This window comes from Ornithodoros turicata, chromosome 1 (genome assembly GCF_037126465.1).
Source record: "Ornithodoros turicata isolate Travis chromosome 1, ASM3712646v1, whole genome shotgun sequence".
NCBI lineage: Eukaryota > Metazoa > Arthropoda > Arachnida > Ixodida > Argasidae > Ornithodoros > Ornithodoros turicata.
Window position 1 is genome coordinate 226673786 of NC_088201.1, and position 5529 is coordinate 226679314.

The following is a 5529-nucleotide window of genomic DNA, read 5'->3' on the forward strand; positions in this document are numbered from 1 at the left end:
ACGTGTGTAGACACGAACCCCGCAATACGAAAAACGTCACGCAGTACAAATTAGATTGGTGGTTAGTGTGTCGCGCCCAGTGTAGAAGGATCCTGGGTTCGAATCCCACTCTGGGACGACTTGTTCATGACGACAAGAAGACCCAGAGTGTAGCTAGAAATTAGTGTAATGCTTTTATTCAACGCCGATGACATCATTGTCATATGCGACATCGCAAAAAGGCGCGAAAGACGGAAGGCGGGGTGGTCAAAGTACAGACGACACCGTCGCAATGCGAGGAGGAGGAGAGCGGTGTAGCGACTATAAAAGGTGCGCTAGTTCTACGACGATTGATCGACAGCCACGAGGGGCATTCATCCACGACGTGAGACGTTTCGTGGACCAAAATGTAAGTTGACCGTCTCTGCTGTGAGAGTGATTCTATGCATGACATTGTTTTTCAGGAACCAATAGCCGCTGTCACCGCATGACACTGAACACAGGGTCTCATCCCATCCTCTCTCATCATCATCATCAATCTCAAGCGTTCCTCAACTGAAGGGAAAAGTGAGCATTGTTTCGTGAGAGGAAATCTCGTACTGATTTTGTTTGACCGCAGTGCCGCGCTGTCTCGTATGTCAGTACGACCCCATCGATGCCATGCTCGTGGCCGTAGAAAGAGAGCACGAAGCTAGAATAGAGAATCTCGGTAATAGCCCAGTCGTCCTTTCAGATGACGACGACGACAGAGACAGTAGTCCGCCTTTCGTAATACCTGAAACGGACGACGACGAACCCCTAGATGGACATGACAATGCAGACGAATTGCTCATGTGGGAAGGGGATCAGTCGTATGCAGATTTCATTCCTCTGTCTGGTAGGGTTCGAGATGAATCACCAGATGCAAGCCCAGAATTTCGAAACGAAGCTGAGCCTGTCCAGGGTCGTAGAATCGTTGAATTGAGAGAACACGTCGTAGAGAATCATCCCTCCGTCACGGAGAGACGATTCCTTCCTTTCTTTGTCACAGATGAGGCATTTGACGGAACGGCTACTAGGTACACGCTTCTCTGTTCCCGCACGACGACAACGTCGGACGATTTGCGACTCTATCTACCGAGCATAGCCTCCAGTAATCACGCGCGTCCTCGAAGCATATCCCATGCCTTTCAAATTTTGTCTGTGCTCGAAAGCGCTCATGGTTAAGGACGGGGCCGACGGGTTGACTTCTCATCTCCTTCACGTGAACCTTCAATGAGAGTGGTTCATAACCGTCAAGAAATCGAAGACGCGATAAATGCTGCTATCGCAGAATCCTCGCAACGCGTAGAAAACTATGCGAGAGAAGGGTCTGGTTTCACCTCGAACGACGTCCAATGTGTCGACTTAAAACTAACGCGTTTGAAACCGAAGCGGATTGGGTGCACGATCGAGCTTCCCGAAATGTTGAAGAAAAAAACAAAGACTCTCACAAACGTCAAACTTCCACCGAATCACGAAAACGAGTGTTTCAAGTATAGCGTGCTGGCACTCTTGCATCCGTTGAGGAACAACCCAAACGATTATGCCAGATACCGCAAATACATGAATCCTTCGAATCCGGAGACGCGTGTAACATACTGGCCACCCTGCTTCCCAGTCACTTACGAAGACATTGCCCTGTGGAGAGAAAAAACAAAATCTTCCGTGTACATCTACGTGTTCGACGAGCAGACGAGTTCGATATCTACCGGACGGGTTCCCTGCACGCTCTATCAGGACAAAGTCACCTGCTCGAGGTTAGGGAGCATTTCTATGGGATCCGAAAATTTAGCACTTTCATGGGGCGAGGTGACTATTTTTATTGCGAGAAATGCACGAGCGGTTATAGGACGAGAGGGGCGTTGGAGCAGCACGAACGTTTGTGTCGAGACGTAAACGAAGTAATTCTCGAAATGCCAAAAGCGGGGGAGAGCGTTTCCTTCACCAAGATACAGTACATGCATCCCTATCCCTATTTTGCGGTGTTGGACACGGAAAGCATACTGGAAAAGGACGCGCTCGTGAAGGACGCCTCGAGTGTGCACAGGATGAGCTCGTATAGCATTGTGCTAGTGAGAAGTTGTGATGGAAAATAATGGACGTAGATGGCTATTTGGGACCCAACGCGGCAGAAAAATGCTTGCTCTCGCTCAAGCGATTTAGCGAACAAATCGATAGGCTGAACCGTCTTCCCTCACCGTTGGTCATGAGTATGGAAGACCACTTTCGGCACGCGAGCGCTACGCACTGCGAATTTTGTGGAATCGAATTTAACCGACATACGCGGAAGGTGTCGCATCACGACCACACCCGTTTCGTAGACCCCGGTTCCTCGAATTTTGTTGCGACACTGTGTGATACGTGTAACCTTACGTGTCGTAACACCAAAGAACTCGTCGTGTGCGTGCACAACCTGCAGTACGATTTGAGCTCCCTTCTCCGCCACATGCACGTTCTAAATCTGGGCGAACCGTGGATCTTAGCGTCTACCACAGAAAAAATACGAGGCTTCAATATTGGCGAGCTCCATTTCCGCGATACCACGCAGTTTTTCAATCTGTCCTTGTCGAACCTGGTGGAAACCCTCCTCGCCAGCGGTGGCGAGGGCGCGTTTCATTGTACCCGTCAAAATGTTTGGTGACCGCTTCCGACGGCTTCTCAAGAAGGGAATTTACCCGTCCACCCTTCGTCGACAGTTTCGAAGCGTACAATTTGCCCGCACTACCGCCAAAGGAAGCTTTCAAAAGTGACCTGAACGATGAAGAGATCACGGGCGAGGACTATCAGTACGCCCTCGAGATTTTCGAATTGTTCAAATGCAAGGACCTAGGAGATTACACGCGTCTCTACGTCACGCTCGACACCTGTCAGCTGTGCGACATCGTGCTGTATTTCAGAAAGATTGCGCTAGAGACGGACGGGATAGATATCTTACGCACCGTGTCCCTCGCCAGTTACGCGTGGAGTAGCGCTTTGAAGCTCACCAATGTCAAACTCGAGCTCATAAGCGACCAAGAGATGTACGAAACGATCGAGAAGGGAATCAGGGGAGGCATTTGTAACAGCTTCCACAGACACTGTCGGGCTAATCACGAGAAGTGCGACGATTACGATCCCAGCAAGAAAAGACTTTTATCCAGTACCTCGACGTGAACAGTTTGTACCCCTACGCGATGACTTTCCATCTCCCAACAGGGGGCTTTGAGTGGGTCGATCCTTCGAGGTGGAGCGAGATCGATTTTCTCAACATTCCTCACGATTCGGAAGTGGGATACGTCTACGTAGTAGACTTGTCGTATCCAGAAGAACTGCACGCGCTCACCAGGGATTTTCCCCTGGCACCCGAACACAGGTGCGTGGACGAGACGAACTCTCCCCCTACCAACGCCACCTGAAAGATGCGTTGTCGCTGAACGCCCCTCCCACCAAGAAACTCTTGCTGACGTGCTACGACAAAGAACGCTACGTCGTTCATTATGTATTGCTCGCTCTGTACGTGAGGTTGGGCATGAAAATAAAACGTGTTCACAGCATCCTCTCGTTCCGCCAAGACAACTTTTGCGAACCTTCGTGCAGAGAAACGTCGCGTTGAGGAATGCCGCGACCACGAAATTCGAGCGACTTCTGTACAAAACCATGTCGAACAGCACGTTCGGTAAGACGATACAAAATGTGAGACGGATGAAAAGGTACGCTATAGCCTACGACAAAGAAACCGCGCTCAGAAAAGCTAGCTCCGTCGACTGTCAGCATTTTCTCATTCTGAGTGACAAGTGCATCTTGTACGAGATGAAACAGCGCCGCATCAAATGCACGCACCCCCTTTACGTGGGCTTCGCCATTCTAGAAATATCCAAAGTCCGAATGTACAGCTTCATCTACGAGTCGCTCTTTTCTCGCTTGACATGTCCAGTGCAATTGATCTATAGCGACACGGACAGCATAATTTTTTCTCTCACGTGTGAAAGCCTGGAAGAGCAGCTGATGAAGATTGAGAGTGAGTTAGATCTGTCTTCCTATCCGCCAGACCACCCGCTTTTCAACGACGAGCACGCGAACCAGATGGGTACTTCAAAGACGAGACGGGGGGGCGGAGTTATTCAGGAAGTCGTAGCCATCCGAGCGAAAATGTACAGCATTCTCTTGGCTGGGTCGCACAAGCAGATCGCGAGAGCGAAAGGAGTTAAGAAGGACGTGGTGAGGAAATATTTATTGCACGAAGTGTACCGAGATTCTCTGTTCAATGAAAAGGCGGTCTCTCAGAAGCAGTGCACCATCCAGAGTATAAAGCAAACGATGTACACCATTCGAGACTCAAGAAGAGCTTGGTCCCCTACGACGACAAGCGCTATCTCGTGGATGCCGTACACTCCTTCCCTTATGGGAGCTGCGAATACGGTAAGCTTTGTTATGTTTGACGTGTATAGGATTACGATAGTGCTCTCTCTTTGTGCAGCAACGGAAAACCCGGAAGAGAGCCCGAGAGCGTCGTCGTCAGGCATCGAGTAACCGCAGAACAAAGAGCTGCACGCGCATGTAATCGAGAATAAAAGTTCTAGTCGAGACATGCTTCTCTCTCTCTCTCTCTCTCCCTCAGACAGGAGAAGTACGGGTCATCGTGGCAGTGTGGTAGCGGAATGGGTGTATGAAAAGAATGACCATTCCGTCATCGTGCTGACGCAGTGACCCGCGCAATGACGGCGCTGCGATGAAGATTCCCCTTTTCTGGCACGTCTGATCATCTCGTTCTGTTCGTGAGATCAGACAAGGGAGGGAGGGTGCAGGCATCTATTGACCAAGTCCTTTGTATGTATTCAATAAAGATGTTTCAGTGAAGAACACACAGAGTCTCGTCAAAGTTATTCGGACTGTTTAATGCGTTGCATGTCAATAACCAATCGGTATTTCAATAAATCAATGACAAAATTGGCGATGTAGACTGCTTGCAAATGTCGCTGCTTCCGCAGGGCGTGCTTAATATGAGCGATGGCACGAGCGAGAAGGTCCACGATGTCTGCAGCGATGTAGTTGAATTCTGCGTTGGCCAAGCTCACAAATTCGCACATTAGTCCCAGGGGTCCGTCTGGAACCGATATGCAGACGTTCTTGTAACGGGCGTAGATCCGACGCACCATCTCCTGCAGTGGCCCCGGCGAGATCTCTCCTATATTGCCAAAGCCTACCATGTCTATCACGTAGCGAAAAGCAGTGATGACGAGCTCGTTGCGGGGACTTTCGCCGTTGAAACATTCCTTCTCCACTTCTTCCCAAGAAGCGTGGGTGCGGGAACAGTTTTGTAAAGAGTGGTAGCTGAACATCTTCACGTAGTGATGACGCGAGCGCGGTGCGCGCTGCCTTTATAGAGATAAACGCGCGCGCGCAAAGAACGGAGAATGAAAGCGAAACTGAAAAGCCACCCGTCGCCGCTAGGAGCGCGCGCGCAGCAGAGAGCCGAAACCGAAAACACCCGCGGCCGGCGCAGAGGGAGCTAGCAGCGCGCGCGCGCATGCGCGGACGGGTGGAGCAGAG

The 5529-nt window shown here is 50.5% G+C and overlaps 1 long non-coding RNA gene across 1 annotated transcript; it reads left to right on the forward strand.

The window, feature by feature from the left end:
* The first annotated feature begins 350 nt into the window (after nucleotides 1-350).
* LOC135377098 (uncharacterized) lies at nucleotides 351-1045 on the forward strand. Its single transcript, XR_010418028.1, has 3 exons — nucleotides 351-388; nucleotides 444-546; nucleotides 599-1045. It is a non-coding gene; the product is annotated as an uncharacterized LOC135377098 (long non-coding RNA).
* The last annotated feature ends 4484 nt before the right edge of the window (nucleotides 1046-5529 follow it).